General features: G+C 41.6%; 1 long non-coding RNA gene across 1 annotated transcript in view; it reads right to left on the bottom strand.

The window, feature by feature from the left end:
• Positions 1-1,010: 1,010 nt before the first annotated feature.
• The window catches only part of LOC143389899 (uncharacterized), a 36,479-nt gene continuing 20,258 nt past the window's right edge, over positions 1,011-17,231 (bottom strand). Inside the window, exons 2-3 of the long non-coding RNA XR_013090185.2 lie at positions 2,483-2,559; positions 1,011-1,096 (exon numbers count right to left, since the gene is read on the bottom strand). This is a non-coding gene — a long non-coding RNA (uncharacterized LOC143389899). The remainder of the gene's footprint in view (positions 1,097-2,482; positions 2,560-17,231) is intronic.

Below are 17,231 nucleotides of genomic sequence, written 5' to 3'. Positions count from 1 at the left end.
TTAAGAAAATGGCTAACTCTGGCCACATGACAAGAAGCTCAGTATCACTAAAAAAGGAAATGCAAACCAAAACCACAATGAGTTTTATCACTCACTTCCATAGAGATGGCTACTATCGAAAACACAGAAGGTACCATGTATTGGTGAAGATGTGGAGAATCTGGAACCCTTGTTTTTGGTGGCAATGTAAAGGGTATGACTGTCATAGAAACAATACAGCAGGTCCTCAAGAAATGAAAAATAGAATTATTGAATCATCCTGTAATTCCATTTCTGGGTATATACTTTCCAAAGAACTAAAAACAAGGTATTCAAGAGAAAATTATACACCCAGGCTCAAAGCAGCATTATTCACAAAAGCCAAATGGAGAAGCAACCCAAGCATTCACAGATAGGTGGATAAATAAGCAAATGGTAGTATATAAACACAGTGGCATATGGTTCAGTCTTAAAATGGAAAGAAACTCTAACACATACTACAACTTGAAGATTAGTGAAGTGAGCCAGATGCAAATTATACGATTTTGTTTTTAGGGGGTAACTAGAATAGTCAAGTTCAAAGAGACAGAAAGTAGAATGATGACTGCTAGATGCTAGGGGACAGAGGTGTGGAATTAGTGCTAACTAGGTACAGAGTTTAAGTTGTGCAAGATGAAAATGATTCTGGAGATGGGTGGCGCTGATGTTTGCACAATACTGTGGAAGTACTCAATGCCACTGAATTGGTCTTAAACGTGGTTCAGAGGGTAGATCTCACATTACCTGTTTTTCACAATAGGAAAAATTGAAGGAAAAAGTGAACAGCTCACTCAAGCCTGTTTTTCTACTAATGAAAAAAAAATCTTTTGAGAGGTGGGGAGAATAATGACAAAAAGACCATAATTCCTCCATATAAAAACAACACTACACATTTTGAAACTTTTCAAATTCCAGGCTCAGCCACAAAACAGTTTAACCACACACATGCACCCCACCAGGAGCCACAGGAAGTGAGCTACTTACCTACCTCACTGAGGTAAATAAAAAATGAGCAGGTGGACCCATCCACTCCATAGTCTGCGTAGCAGCGATCCGAGCGCCACATATCTTTCATCCACTGAAATGACAAGCACACACATGAACACCTTTCAGCTCTCCATTCCCTGGGCTCCTACCCATCTGCTGAGAGAAGGAGGGGGTATAAAGGGTGATAGCAGGGTGAATGGTTCAAACCATAGCTTAACAACAGAGCAAGTGGTTGCTGAGCCACGATGACCAGATGTTCAACACCTGGAGCACCCACAGGAAGACACTGGCTTCAGCTAGGCCACAGCTGTAGAGTGAGGCCAGGAGAGGCCATGCCTAGCAGAGTTTTATCAAGGCCAAATGCACGTCTTCTGGAAACTAGGGTTTCACCAGTGCCTGAAACACAGAGTGTGGGCAGGTGGGCCTGAGTGCAATTTGAGCATCGGGGAGCACCTGCTCCAAAGGAGATCAGCAAGTGCTTGCCAGGTTGGTCTCACAGTCATAACTGCAGACCTAAACTGAAATTTCTCCCTGAAAGTTACTGGGCAGGCTATATAATTTTCTTTTTAACTATAGACTTTATGTTTTAGAGCAGTTTTAGGTTCACAGCAAAAGTGAGTGGACGGTACAGAGCTTCTATGCACCCTTCTCCACAACACAGCACTCCCATCAACATCCTGCATTAGAGTGTTACATTTGCTATAATCAGTGACCTACATGAACACATCAATATCAACTCAAGACCATCATCCACATTAGGCTTCACCTTTGGTGTTGTACATTCCATAGCTTTAGATAAATGTATTATAGCATGCATCCACCATGAAATTATCAATGGGATAGTTCATTGCCTAAATAATCCCTTCTGCTTTACCTCATGTCTCCCACCCCCCCAATCCCCTGGCAACCACTAATCTCTTTACTGTCGCTATGGATTTTTAAAAAAATGTAACATTGGGCTGGGGCTGCAGGTTGGTGTTAGAGAATGAGCGTAGCATACATGAGGCATGGGTTGGTCCCCAGCACCAAAAAATAAAAAATGATAACTCTGAAAGAGTGGCCCAGTATCGCTGGGTACTCACCACAAATGCAAATGTGGCACCAAAATTATAGCCTGGATTAAATGATCAGGAGCCTGGGACTAAGACGGCAGGGAGGTAGGGGTAGGGGGCAGGTGGACACTAAGAAACCCTCACAGGAAGCACCCACCCACTAGAGGCTGGAAAAGAAAGCAGCATTATGGCAGGCACCCAAAGCGGGCCAGGCTCTTCCAGTGTGACCATGGAGGGTAAATGTTGACTAACTCCATGGGGTTGGCATAAGCAAAGAAGGGTCATGATGGCCACAATGCAATACTGAAGGATGGAGGCACCCCTTAAATAACTCACTTCCAGGTCTCACTCACTCATTTGTATCTGGGGGGGTGGGGTGGAAGATTGAGGATGATGGAAATGAGCAGGTGATGCTTCAGCCTTACCTTGATCTTCCCCTCGTAGTGGGGGTAGCCATCCATAGGAGGCAATACACATTTTTCTCGAGCTCCATTAATGATATCTAAAAAAATGAAAAACAACAAAGGATACCATCAAGTCCATAAAATATACATGCCTAACATCCTTGTCAGCAGAGAGACAGGAAGAGAAACCAAAATAAGAGATGCCCATCATGGCAGCCAGGTTCTGACCCATAGAACCTCACCAGCTCCAAACATGTTTGATTGGTCTGTGGTGAGGACCTGACTCCAGGAGACCCCACCTACAAGATGATGACCTCTGACTGGTGTGCCTTGACTCAGAACGGTGAGTAGGCTGACCAGTGTGCTTGCTTAGAAATTTGCAAGTGAGAAACAGAGAACCAAATGAATGGGGAGCAGGAAATAAAGCCATGAGATTAGGAGTGCCTGCCAGGGCTGGGGGGTGGGGGGCATCGGAGGCCACATGGGCAAAGTGAGATCATGCAGAAACTTCATGCAGTCATGTGTATGAGCTCAAGAAACCAACAGGAGACAGAAGGGCAAATAGAACTTGGGTGCAGAGGAGCAGAGAGGCACAAAACACCTGCGCCATCTTGAGGAATTTCCACTGTGGTTCCAATAGGGACAGCTCCTTACAGATATTAGATTTCCACCAGGATTTCTTTATTGCTTTATATATTTTCTCACCACAAATCCCATTTATAGTAACTAGTACAAGTGGATTCCGCTTCCTGGTGACTATAGAATCAAAACTGAAAAAAGAGCAGCATTCTTACAAGAAGCTTATAATCTAAAGAGAAAGAGTGAACAAGAAACTGAACGGTATAGCTGACATGATTCAGGACTGGGCAAGGGAGGAGACCCAACTCAATCTCCAAAGCTCAGAGAAGGCCTCCCAGATCCAATACTAACTTAGCTGAGATGGGAGGACAATGTGGGAATGAGCCAGACAATTTAAAGATGTCTTTCAAAGTACTGAGGTGGGTCCAAATGTAGGAACCCACTTAGGCGGGAAGGAAAATATGTGAGATACTGAGAGGTGAGACAGATGAGACAGGCAGCGCCCACACAGGAAAGACCTCAAATGCCACGACAAGGACTTTGGTCTTTTCCTCAAAGAACAGCAGAGCAATAAATAGTGAAAGGTTTTAAGAAGTGAATAGTTATAAACCGATTTTTCTATAGCAATGATCATGCTGGTTGGAAATCTGGACGACTCTATCTGCTTCATTCTCATTTTGTATCTATATTTTCCAGGAAGGTTTGGAAAATGTCACCCTTATTTCCTACCAGTGGTTTTCTATATAAAGAACTAGTCAGAAATCAGATCCCAAATTGCAACATTATTTGATAAATAGTACCTTGGTGGTTATTGGGACTAAAAGAAGAAGTTAGCCCTACAGAGGATCTTAGCTGTACCTAATCCTCAAAAGCCACATCTTTCGAAAGTCTGCAACAGAAATTCATGACTTCTTGATCAGGCATTTCACTGGGACATCTCCACAGGAAGAAACACCCTCCTTATCAGGGATCAGAGGCAGCGTCTACTGGCAGTCAAAACGAAGTTACCTAGATTGTCGGGGCCTCTGTTTTGTTATCTATAAAATGGAAATGGCTGTTGCTCTATTTCTTCTAGCTCTTACTAGCCAAGAGTTCAGCCTGGCTCAGCCACTTTTAGAAATGCATTCTTTGTGTTTCTTCATGCTCTGCCTGCAGCTTCCCTCTCCCACTTGCTAGGGCACAGAAGTCACTAAAGCATGGGCTGCTGCATCAAAGAATACAGAGTACTTCCCAATGACTGTGACTCCCATCAGTGTTGCAAATCCTGGTTTTGCTGGGCAACACTTACCAAGCTGCTAAACAGTAGCAGAGGTCCTGAGAAATTAGGAGTCTCCAACAGTTGCAGGATGGGGTGATCAGATGTTTTTGAAGAGATATATAGAGTGAAATGCTCAGCCCCCTACCTCCACTACAGACACTATTCTACTTCCAGAGTGTTTAGAGACCAGAGGCTCCTGACTTGAGTGGCAGGTAGGGTGGGGTGAAGCAAATTCATTAGATGGTCCAGGAAGTAGATAGAGCCCTGGGGCTGGACTATGAGTACTCTTATTGAGAGTTTCAAAAATATGTGATGGCCAAGGTCACTAAACTTTTTCTAAAACACACCCAATATAGGCAGTGTGCCACACAGTCTCTCTCTGATGTAGTAGCCACACAAAAGAATGGGTGGGGCCACACTCTAATATAACTTTATTTACAGAATCAGATACAGACCCTTGGGTTTGCTCTGCTAGGAGACTCCCCAAATGAGATTCCTCCTTTCTGTGAACACCTGCTGAACTGATTCCTTCCCCAAGACTAAGGACAAAATATTCAGGGGAATTTTACTACTAAGCTTCAGTCCCAGCCCTTTCTATTTTGAGACAGGGTCTCCTTAAGTTTCTGAGGCTGGCCTCAAACTTGTGATCTTTCTGCCTCAGCCTCTCAGGACACTAGGATGACAGGTGTGCACCTTACTTGGCCTGAAGCCAGTCCTTCTAAGGAGCCCTGCAGGAATTCCTCTGCCTCTTCTGTTCTCCGCCCACCTTCCTTTATATAGAACTCAACCAGGGCTTGCCTCCCTGAAAACACAGTCCTCAACCTGACCCTCTTATGCCCGGTTGGGTTTAGTTGGATTTGGCCTTGCCCTCCTTTGGGCTTCCCTGGACTCCTGTGTACACCTCTCCACCACCATCTGCTATTCTCTTTATATCTGTCCATCTCCTGTCCCAGGTCATGAGGAACATGAGAAGCTAATATCTTTTTGCTGGGTCACCAGGCACTCAGTGAATGCTGTTTGAATGAACGCAGGCAGGTTCCCGTCTTTCCCTCGATCTGACTCCTAGTCTGGGGAGGAGACTCCAGCTAGGCCACAGTTTTTAATGTTCCTCTTGACAGTTTATCAACAAATCTAACAGGGTCTCCTCTGTGATTCTATTACCTAATAGATGAATTTCCTGTCCCTTATTTTGTGACACAGTGATGGTTCTGAATACACAATGGGTTTCCAAAGGCTCTAATGTGCTACAGGCTGTGGGGTGGGTGGAATCAGAGTGCAATAAACAGAAGTTCCAGCCTTCTACCACAGGGAAGAGCTGCTCCCTGAATCCGACCAAGGGCAGAACCTTCCATCACCACACAGCTCCTGAGGACTCTGGGCTTTTTCTCAGAGGACAGCTCCCCATTTTGTTTCCATCACAATGAAAAAAAACTCAGTAAATGTTTTCATTAGTTTGTACTCACGGAGAACTTTCCAACCTGTGGAAGAGTCTGTGATCTGAGTGTGGCTAAGAAACAAAATCTTAATCTAGTAAAGGTTAATGCTAATGCTTTTCAGGGGATGCTTGTAATTACTCTATACAAGGTCCCTTCAAAAGAGGGGGACAGACCCTGCTAAGATGTCACTAGAACGTTTTCCCTGCCATTCACCCAAGTTCTCTCTCCCTGCCATTTTTTTTTCCATATGATGAAAGGGCAAAGAAATACAAAGAGATGTTAATATAAGCAATGAGGCTCAGTTCTTAACTGTTGTTGAGGATTCAGTTTCACCTCTCACCTTCACGAAAGCCAAGCTACATCATTGTGGTTCACCTAAAACTTCACCTCTGTACTGATTCTACAGAACTGTCACCCAGCTGTCGACAGAACAGGCAGACTACGTTGGTGTGAAAATTCCTCTGTTTTATAATGGTACCCACACAGTGTAGAAAGTGCTTGGGTACTGGGTTTAATCTATGAGAACAAACACTTTCTGTCATGCTTAGACTTGGGAAGAACACACAATACAGAGGCAGCGGTAGCAAATGGAGGAGTCCACACACACAGATGGGTGCTCCCGTGAAGGGTAGGCAGCATCTCCTGACTGCCACACAGATGCAGCTACGCTGGGAGACATGTGCACAGGGCAAGAGCAGCATTAAACACACACTGACAGGAAACGATGACTGTGAACCAGATAGATTTTTTTTCACTCATGCTTTCCTTCCCATCTGAGGGCAGAAGGGAGGGAAGCAGGGAGTCAGGACACGAATAAGGAGTAAAGAGGTTTTGAAGGAATGGAGGAGATGGAAATACGGTGATATAAGGCAGGAAGCCAAGGTGGATGGAGGACACTAACAGGCTTATGCAGCACTTGTCTTTCTGGAGTGTTGTCGCACACAGGATCACATTTTAGACAAGGGAGATGGTGACCTCATCTTATAGATGGGAAAGGAGAATGTTTAAAATCCTCAGCACCAACCTCCAAACTCAGCCCAGTGGATGTGAACCTGCTGCCTGCTGTGTGCTGAAATGGGTCCTTCTGAGACATAGTCTGCACCTTCTAGAAGGTAACCACCACGTGTGTGGAGGAAGGGACCTTGTGTGGCATGTGGAAGGAGGGGTCTCATGGGGGGATATGGGAAGAGGGACCCCTGTGTGGGAGGTGGGGACCCATGTAACAGTAAAAGAGGTACCTGTCAGCCTCCTGTGGTGGGGGGGAGTGGACAGGATTTTTGTCCAGGGGTCCAAACTCCACAGGCTTTTTCAAACAACTGAATGAACAAATGCAAAAAGTCGTAAAGAGCCCAAGTTCCCATGAAGTGGAGAGGAACGTTTCACAGAGAAACAAGGGACCAGAAATCCTCTCTCCTAATCACTGACCCAGCAACTCTGAGTTGTGGACCACAGCCTAGGGAACCTGGGCTCAAAATGAGGCAAACAGCAGCAGGAGAAGACCCTTTTCTGCTGGGAGAGGAGATGTGGATTGCTGATATTTAAAGCTTCTTGGAATTTAAAAAGAGAGCTTGTGGTTTTTTGATATGATCTTAATGAATCATTTGTTAACTGTCCTGATGCTTTTACAAGGTTCATCAGGTACTATACAATTGATCTCTTAACTACCCCGTTTGACATACATGCATATATATATTTTTAAGACATCAACTCTTGACTATGCAGCATAGTTCAAACATCTACTGCACACTGAAGTTAATGATAACCAGTCCTCGCTGCCGAATCAAAGAGATCTGGAAATAAGGTCACAAAAAGAGTCTCCCAAACAAAAGAGACTGAAGTCAGATGTCAATCTCAATCCTGATTCAGACAGTGCTTATAGGTGGGATGATGCATAAGAAACTCAATCAGCTCTGGGTGATGATAAAGTGATGAAGGAATAGAGGAAAACCAGTGGTAGGGAGAGGGACAGGTATCTGAAAGTGAGCCTCACACAAAGACAGGTATTCAGAGTGAAATTTGCTCTACCATGAAGAGAGGTTGCTCTGCCAAGGCTCACTTTTCTGTACATCGATAACAGTAAAGAAGACAAGTGTTTGAAATGACATCTTAGAAAAGAATTCAAAGGACATAGTGTCATTGGCTTTTTTATTGAGAACCCCCCCAGGTGTCTGAGAGGTTAAGAGTGTCTGATCCCTCACCCTGAGTGAAGAGAGAAAAGGGGCAAAGATAGAAGAAAGATGAGTTTAAAATAAACCTCTCAAAATTCAAAAACTGATGGCCATCTGTTTGCTCCTGGAAGTGTCACAAAACCCAGTTTGATCTTCTCACCTTTACCGACAACTGGGATCACCATCCACACTAGCACGGGCTCCATTCAACTCAAAGGCACTTCACCCATAATTCCTCTCCAATGATAAAAGGTCTCCAGGGATTCTGTCCTGTGTGTAGGACAAGGTGGCAATTTCTCCATGCACACCTCATATGAACATGCAGCTACACTTATCAGAAGGCCCCAGCAAAGTGCACCCCTGTGAACCCACACTGCCTCAGCATCTCAGCAACAGCCAGGAGCTGGCTGGATCTGCACACTTGAGACCCAGCTCTTGCCAGCATCTCCATCAGCTAGCTTGGCTACAGGAGTGAAGAGCAATAAAGCCAACAGAAATCAGCCATGGTAAAATACAGTCTCCAATTAAAATGACCTCACTGGTCATTCTCAGTTTGCAAATACTCACTTAGGGCTGCTTCACAGTTTCGCTATGAGAAAAGTAATTTAATTTCTATAACTGAGCCATGTACACATATTTCAAGCAGAAGACTCTACAGTAATGAGAAGGTCCTTGATCACCAAAGGAATGGGGCAGCCAAGATGTGGCTAACAGGCAAGACTCTATCCCAGAGAGTATACAGCTTGAGTATCCCTTCTTTTAAATGCCTGGAAGTATTTAAAATCTGAGAGATTTTTCAGAATGGAATATTTGCATAAACTTCTGGTTAAGCATTCCTCATCAGAGAATCCCAAATCAAAAACGTCCCAAAATTTGAAAACTTGGGGGCATCATGTCAACAACTGAAAAAGCTTAGGATTTTCAAGTATTGTGGACATCAGATTAGTGACGCTCAACTAGTACTGGACACTCTGAAAAGGCTTATAATATTTTCTTGTTCTTTTAGTCTAAAAAGCTGGGAATGCAATTATCCCTGTGCAGAGGAATTTTGGAGCTGCAAGAGACTTCATATTTGTCAGACCTTTCTTTACTTAAAACTCTTGATTCATAAAACTACAGCCTAGAGAAATGAAGTGCAATCCTCATTCATTGATGTAACAAAATTTATCAAGCACCTTCCCTGTGCAAGACACTGTGAATGTTCAACCCAGGACTTTGTCTTCTGATTCAAATTCATTCCCAGCATTCTGTTTCTAGGAATTTAAAAGACAAAGAACCAGTAACAGTACCATATTTGTGTTCTGCATAGGAAATTCCATGAATCAACACAGAGGAATAAAATAACAAATTATTTTTCCCTTCTGTAAAAAGCACTTCCAAGGTCCTTGTGGATTTGTTAAATGGAAACCTAGAGCTCCACTGTTGCCCATGTATGAATACTATGGAAGTAATGGAAGTCAACAAGCATATAAAAGTACATTGCCAAGTACAAACATTGTCATAATATTTCCTATCATAATTTGGCCAAATAACCTCAGATTATTTATACTACCCTTGTTCACATATTCTTTCATTATTTTTTATAACTTTATCTTCCTAATTAAGCTTCCAAGAATTAATGAGGTTTTTCCTTTTCTTGGTAAGTTAGTATTAAGAACAGGACCTCGACCAAGATTCTCAGTATGAGAGACAGGACTTATACACATCCATACCCTACATGCATACACCAAAACTCCATTCTGATAAGCCCCAAGATGTTGCTTCTAGACATGTCCACCCAGAGAAAAAGGTGCATATCACATGGTAGGCAGAAAATAGATAGGGTTAAATAACTGCCACTCAAATGAAAAAAAAAAAAGAGCTTATCATTAGACATCAGGGAAAAACAAATCAAAAGCACAGTGAAACAGGAGTTCACATCAATTAAAATGACTATAATAAAAAATTCAGATAATAACAAGTATTGACAAGGATAAGGAAACATTAGCACCCTCTAACAGTCCCCAAAACTCTGCCATTGATTCATTCAACAAACCCTGGACTTAAATAAGCATCTGTAATGACTTCAGTACCTTCCTAAGAAGTTAACACAGCAATAAAAAACACTCTCTACCTTAAGAGAATATAAAATGCTGTGGCTACTTTGGAAAACACTCTGGCAGTTCCTTTAAAAGACAGAGTGATCATTTGGACCTAGCATTTCTACTTCTTGGTTTATAAAGAACAAAAGCATATGTCCATGCAAAAGAAAAATTTGTACACAAATGTTCACTGCAGTCTTACTGTTAACAGCCAAAAGTTAAACAATTTAAATGCCCATCAGCCAATGATTAGATCAAATGTGATCCATTCGTAGGGTGGAGTATCATTCAGCCATAGAAAGGAATTAAGTGCTAACATGGATGAATCTTTAAAAGTTCATGCTAGATGAAAGCTAGTCACAAGAGGCACTCATTGTAGGGTTTCACTTAAAAGAAATTCCCAGAATAGGAAAATCTATAGAGGTGGGAAGTAGATAAGCATTTGAGGGAGGGGACATGGAGAAGCAGAGGGAGGATGATGGCTAAAGGGCACAAAGTTTATTGTGGGGTGATGAAAATATTATAAAATTAATTGTGATATGAGCAGTAGAACCCCCTGAATATGCTACAACTTTTTTGAATAGGACATTTCAGATGGGTAATTTGCATGCTGTATGAATTCTATCTCAGTAAAGCGGTTACAGAGCCCCTAATAGTCTGCCACCCATTTGTAATGATTTTAATAACTTCCTAAGAAATAAAGCAACACAAAATAATCTCAACCTCGAGGGTGTCTCGGATAAAATTTGTAAGTTGCTCCAGGAAAGGCAGTTAAAAGTCCAATGTCATGTATAGAGAGGGACTGATGCGATGATGAGGAGGAATGACAGGAAGAGGAAGCCCACGACTAGCGCCCAGGGGGATCAGTAAGCCTCCAGGGTTTCCAAGGCCAATTGTGAACCTCCCAGTTTATATTTGTAGTTATATTTATATCTCCCAGAGAGAAATACAGATACCTAGATTAGAAAACAATTTGATTGCCCCTCATTCCATAGGACCAGAGTACTTAAGTACCCAGGCACATAGTCAGGGTCTCTTCTGCAGGTAGGTGTGAGGTTAAGATTAAATTCAGGACCAGTACATGTGAGAACAAATGTCAAATGACCTCAAATTTCAGGACAATCTGCCTGGCTGAGCTATTGTTTTGACACCCCCCCCCACCCTCAACAGTTATCTATAGAAAGGTAGCAGAACTGTCCTTTTCTCTCAGTTTGAATATTCTATTGTGAACATGAAATTTAATTTGTTATCTGAAGACTAGGAAGAGAAAGCAGTTGGCCGATTTATCTGAATATTTAGAGCAAGAATTCTCAACCTCAACTTCACACCCAGGATCACCTCAGAGAACTGCATTTACAATTACATACCATGGAAGGGAATTTCTATTGAAGAGGGACTGCAGATATAACAGGGGTCTCCTAAGATCATAAAGGAGCTGGAAAGTAAGTACTGCAGAACACATCACTTGGTGTTGTTTAAACAAGCATCATCCTGCCAGGAATGTAAAAATAAAGCAATACAGCTACAGACAACACATCTTCACAACTTCACAACTTCACAACTTCATCATGATAAATGACTGTTACTGATTTATGTATTTACTACACTATACCTTTGGTCATTATTTTAGTGTACTCCTTGTTATATTTTTTTAAAAAAGAATATGCCATGTTTTACTGGCAGCAACCTCATCTATCTCTTGTTTACAAGTGTCTCTGTATCACAACAAGAGGATCAATGATGTGGTTGACCTACACCAACTAGGTTTGTGTTCTTGTTTTGTTTTGTGCAGTCTGAAGATGAAATGCAGGACCTTATGCACTTGAGGCAAGTGCTGCACCACTGAGCTACACCTCCAGCCCCACAAGGTTTGTGGAAGCACACTCTATGATGTTCACACAATGATACAATCACTTAATGGCTGGCACAGTTCTCAAGAACATATCCCTATGATTAAGGGACTGATGACTGTAATTGGTCTGGGCACTGGAATTCCTGAAAGTCTCTCAGATGATCCTAGTGGGCAGACATGGTTGAGAACCATGACAATATCAGAATAAAATTTGGACCACAGGTGACAGAGTAGGGTCTTAACCTTTTGTATTCCCTGAACCCCACTGACAATCTGATGATTGGGTATTTCCTTCAAATAATGCAGGAAATGCATGAAATAAAACACAAAGGATTTAAGGGAAACAAATTAGACTTGTTATCATAATACGTTAAAGTTGCAATATGGTAATATGAGTGCCTCTTTATGAATACACAAAGTTACAAGATCCAAAAATGGGTCAGTTATATACCATCATTTTGAAGTTGTGATGACTGAAAAAAATATTTAGAAATCTCTGCAACAATAGTAATGTGATATGGATTCACAGATAACAAAGGTCAAAGTATTCCTGATACAGCTAGTCTCCATATCGGTGGGCGCTACATCCTCAGATTCAACCAAGCACAGATTGAAAATATCCCCCTCAGGATATTATTTTTGTACAATTTTTTCTTGCCATTATTCCTTAAACAATACCGTATAACAATTATTTACATTTCATTAGTGCTTATATGTCATCTAGAGATGATTTAAAGTACAGGGGAGGATGTGTCTAGAATGCACTATTTTATATAAGCGATTTGAGTGGCTGCAGATTTTGGCATCTACAGGGGTCCTGGAACCAATTCTGCTCAGATTCCAAGGTATAACTGTTTTACTTTAGTTTATGCCTGTACCCATAACTGAAGAAAAGGCCAAATTTTAATGAGAACTTGGTCCATAAAAAAAGGGAATTACTTCTCACCACCTAAGTTCACAGTCTTTCCCGTACAGAGGAGGGGAAGAGGAGAGGTGAAAACAGACTTATAGGACTTGCTCACCCTTGCATTGATTTGACCACCTTCAATAGAAGGGAGGAAAAAAGCCAATAATATCAACCTCATCAAGTGCTAATTTCCAGTAGACTATCCCTCCTTTTTCTCTTAAATAACTCCGTAAAGTTTCTTCAAGACATGAAAAATGTACATTTACTGAAAATTAACTATACTGTATGTTTTAATTACAGCAATATTTTTCAAGTGCCATGTCATGTGAAAAGATTCCTGTTTCTTCCACTAAAAAGACTCAACTGTTTTATCTGCCTGGAGACATCCATCACACAAGTGCTGATATCTTGGGACTTAAAAGGGGTTTTTTTGAAACTTTCTAAGTGTTTAATCAATAGGCTCCTTTTCATATAGTGCTATGCTGCCTGAATAGATTCTGAATGTTTTTTCCCCCATTTAATCTGAATTTAAAATAGCATTAACCATGTACTGAATGATTGTTATACTTTGGGTACGGCACTAGGCTCTTTTCTTAAATTATTCTAATGTTCACATCCATCATCTCATCTTACTAATGAAGAAATAAAATGATTAAGAATTTCAAAACAGTTGATGTTACAAAATCATTTTCTGAGAAAAACAGTGTGTATATGAAAGAGAGAACCCAAGCTACATTAAAATTCGTGTTTGAAATTCCAGCTATAAATTAAAAGGTACTTATTTTTAAGTAAGTAAATAATAAAATATTGTCCTGGGGTAGGAAGGAGACATCACTTCACTTTTCCTAGAAGCAGACAGAATTAAGTGGCTCAAAAGTTGATCTTTCTTCATAGCCAAACTTTCCTAACTGTAGAATGTCTTCTCAAATTTCTTCCATTCATGAGTAATACAATGTTCTTATAAAAATTCAAGAGTCAATGGCATTGTCAGACCCAGAATGCAGGCATATGGCAGTCAAAACAGCAGTCACCACCCTGCAGAGGCCAAAGAAGGTCAGCTGCAGACGCTAGTGCCCAATAGACCAGGAGACACTGGCCCATGTAATGTCTTGAACAAGTTAGGGAGGTTCCCAATGTCTCATGTCCATCAAAGACAACAGGAAGGTTCTCATTCATCACTACTAAGAGACTTTAAAAATGACCCTACTCAAACACTTTAATTCTAAAAGTTCTCAGAACTCATTCCCTTCATCATGATAAAAGAAGTGGGGCAGGATGAAGTGGAGTTACATCAGTTTTACTTTATGCCCGCTATGAAATCAGTTCTTCATTTAACCATTTAATGGGGAGGGGGAGACTTATTGCTGAGAGCCATAGCCAAGTAGGAAAGACGCATGGCAATTTCCTTGTCAGCCTACCCAATGTTGTTTAGAGGGAGGACTCTCCATTGTGGAAATGGGCTTGCCTTGGACCCAGGTCATTTGCAGTGACATTCCATGAAAGGTGACCTTGCTCAGGGATTAGGGCGGATCTGGGTTTAGGGCGGATCCGGGTTTAGAGTGGATCCGGGTTTAGGGTGGATCCTGCTGGGAATAGGGCACCCGCTCCTTGAGTTCCCGCAGGATTCAGAGAGTATTTGGGATGCAGAGCCCAGTGGAGGTGTGGATTTTCCCAGAACGTGGGTGTAGAGTGCCGGTGAGAGTTCGGGAATAAAGAGTTGCTGTTTGAATCTACAAGGCTTTTGTGGTGGCTCAGTTATTTTGTGCCGAGCCAGACTGTGGCAACTTATCATTAATGAGTTGTTTCAACACTAACCAAAACTATAAACATAACTAAGAATGCCCCAAACCCTCCGTAATGCCAGATAAAGAGTTGAGAAACGAAATCAGGAAAGAAAGATCACACGGAAAAGACCAGACTCACCAATAACATGGACATGTTGAAGACAGTCTTACAGAAAAATCACAGCACTTACCTTATATTCTCAAACCACTTATCCCACCAGGGTGGAAATGTAGAAGAGGCCAGAGCTTAAAAACAAATGGAGAAATGGTATGTCAAGAAAGAACAGGCATTATTAAGTCCTAGTAAGTTTAAGGGACTTTCACAAGCATAACTCCTTTATTTTTTCCCAAAACCTTATCAGATCAGTAATCACCTCTCCAATTTATAAATGAAACTGAAAGTTAGAGCAATTAAGCAACTTTCCCAGAAGAAACATGGTCAGTAACAGAAATGAGAATTGGAAAGGGATGTCCTTCTCCTGAGGCTCCTTCTCCTGCCCCCCACTCCCCTCAGATCTTCTTAGTTATTTTCACTTCAAATTTTAAGACTCGGGAAAATTGTATCTCAGATTCTTAAGGATGGGAGTGGTGGGGGAGAACTTTCCTAGGTCATTATCTCTTGGAGGATAAGGGGAAATATCAACATATATCCAGGAAGGGAGAAGAGGAGGGAGATAAAAGCAAACTGATTGATTTAAAAAATAAAATAAAATTAGGGAGGTTGAGGTGGAGCCCAGAAATTATACATCCTGAGTATTCAATTTCTAAACAGGAATATTTAGCAAATCATTTGTGAACATTTGAAAAGATGATCCTACAAAGAATAATTGGTAAACAGCCAGGCACACCAGGGTAAACCCAGGTCCTTTCTGGAAGGGATGCTTAGCCTGGTCAACCTAGAGGTGGTACAGACTCATGGTCTCTGTTTCAACAAGCCATCCGACATGGTCGCCTGTGAGACATCACTCTCAATGGCCCAAGGACATCTAAGGCCCTCCCAACCTTCAAAACCTCCTTCAAAATCATTTTGATCATATATCCCTTCAGTCCCAAATAAGCATTACCCTAACACATTTAAAAAAAAATGTATGTATATATATATATATATAGATAGATATATATATAGATATATATATAGATATATATATATATATATATATTTATATATATATATGTATTACTGCCAACGTATAACTAAGTAAAATTTAAGATTTTAATTTTTAAGGGTGAAAAAATGCAAGTTTTCTTCTCCCCTGAGCACTAAATGTTAGAATTCACTGCCCTGGACATGCAACAATGCAGGTCTTAGGCCCAATGATTTCCCTCCACCTGAGCCACCTCCACTGCCAATGACAGTGACTTGCTCTTCACCATGACAGTCCTGGAATCATTCCTTTCCATTTTATAGTCATCCACGCCTCTCCCCTCCATATTCTCTTAGCCCCCTGGACCATCTACTATCAGTGCCTTCTTCTCCACATCCTTATCTTACCTCTCTGATCACCCCACCAAAATCCCCACCTTTTAACAACAAATTATGGCTTTGCTTCACAATCTAACTTCCCTTCTGCACTCAGGGAGCTCAAAAAAATAAAATAAAAATAAATGAATGAATATAGAGTACCTACATAAACAATGTGACCAGGTTAATGAGGCCCTGGTTTTCCCCAGGTCGCATAATAATTCAGGACTTTTCTTGTCCTCAGCCAACTCCATTTCCCTTCCTCCTCAGCCAAGCAGAACATGCACTACCTTCCTTCCTCCCACCTGCTAATTAATGGATCTCCCTCATTCTCTTGTGTGTTAAAACATTCTCTGAGCACACACTGTATGGTCAGCATTTCCAGACAGGACCAAATCTCACAGTGCTTCCTCTCCATAAGCAAGAAAGTACCAGGGACTAGGCAATGCTGAGAATATAGATCTTTACAAAATAGGGAGCAAGCATGGGCAGAGGTAGGGCTCACCTTACTCCCTGCTCACCTCTGCTTTCTCCAATTTTTTAAAAAAAATATTTGCATTAAAATTCAAATAACATACTTAGAAATGTATAATTCATATGGGGGAGGGATGTTCAGCTCAACGGTTGAGCATGTGCCTGGCATGCATGAGGCTCTTGGTTCCATCCTCAATACCAATAAAAAATAAAGTGTACAATTCAGTAGCATGTAGTACATTCACCTTGTTGTACAACCATCACCTCTGTTTAGTTTCAGAATCCCTGAACCTAGTCTTCCTCCCCAGGCCCAGGAATGACACTCATCTGTTTCCTGTCAGTGAATTTATCTTTCCTGGACATTTTATATCAATGAAGTCAGCAATGCCCTCTCCAATTCTGAAACAGCTCTGCCCTTCCTGCTTTGTTCCTCCAGTCTCTCTCTCTTCAGTGCTTTTGGTCCGCGTCTCACATCTGTCCAGAAATGCCCAGTCCCCTCCTGCCTATGCCTTGGAAATCTCCCTGTGAACTGATCTTGCCTATGAGCAATTCTCTGACCCCTTAAAAACAATCCCATACTTCCTTTGACCTTCTTCCTCTTGTCAGTACAGGTCCAACACCTTCCTTCCCTTCTCAGCCTCTGATTCATTCAGCAGAATTTGGGAAGGTCCTCAAAGATTTCCAAATGGACACAAGCAATAAAAACTCGAAGGCCTTATATGTTAGTCAGCTTTTCATCATTGTGACAAAAATACCTGACCAGAAAGAG

The sequence above is a fragment of the Callospermophilus lateralis genome, unplaced genomic scaffold, assembly GCF_048772815.1.
Source record: "Callospermophilus lateralis isolate mCalLat2 unplaced genomic scaffold, mCalLat2.hap1 Scaffold_668, whole genome shotgun sequence".
Classification (NCBI taxonomy): domain Eukaryota; kingdom Metazoa; phylum Chordata; class Mammalia; order Rodentia; family Sciuridae; genus Callospermophilus; species Callospermophilus lateralis.
This window is presented reverse-complemented; position numbering and strand designations above follow the sequence as displayed.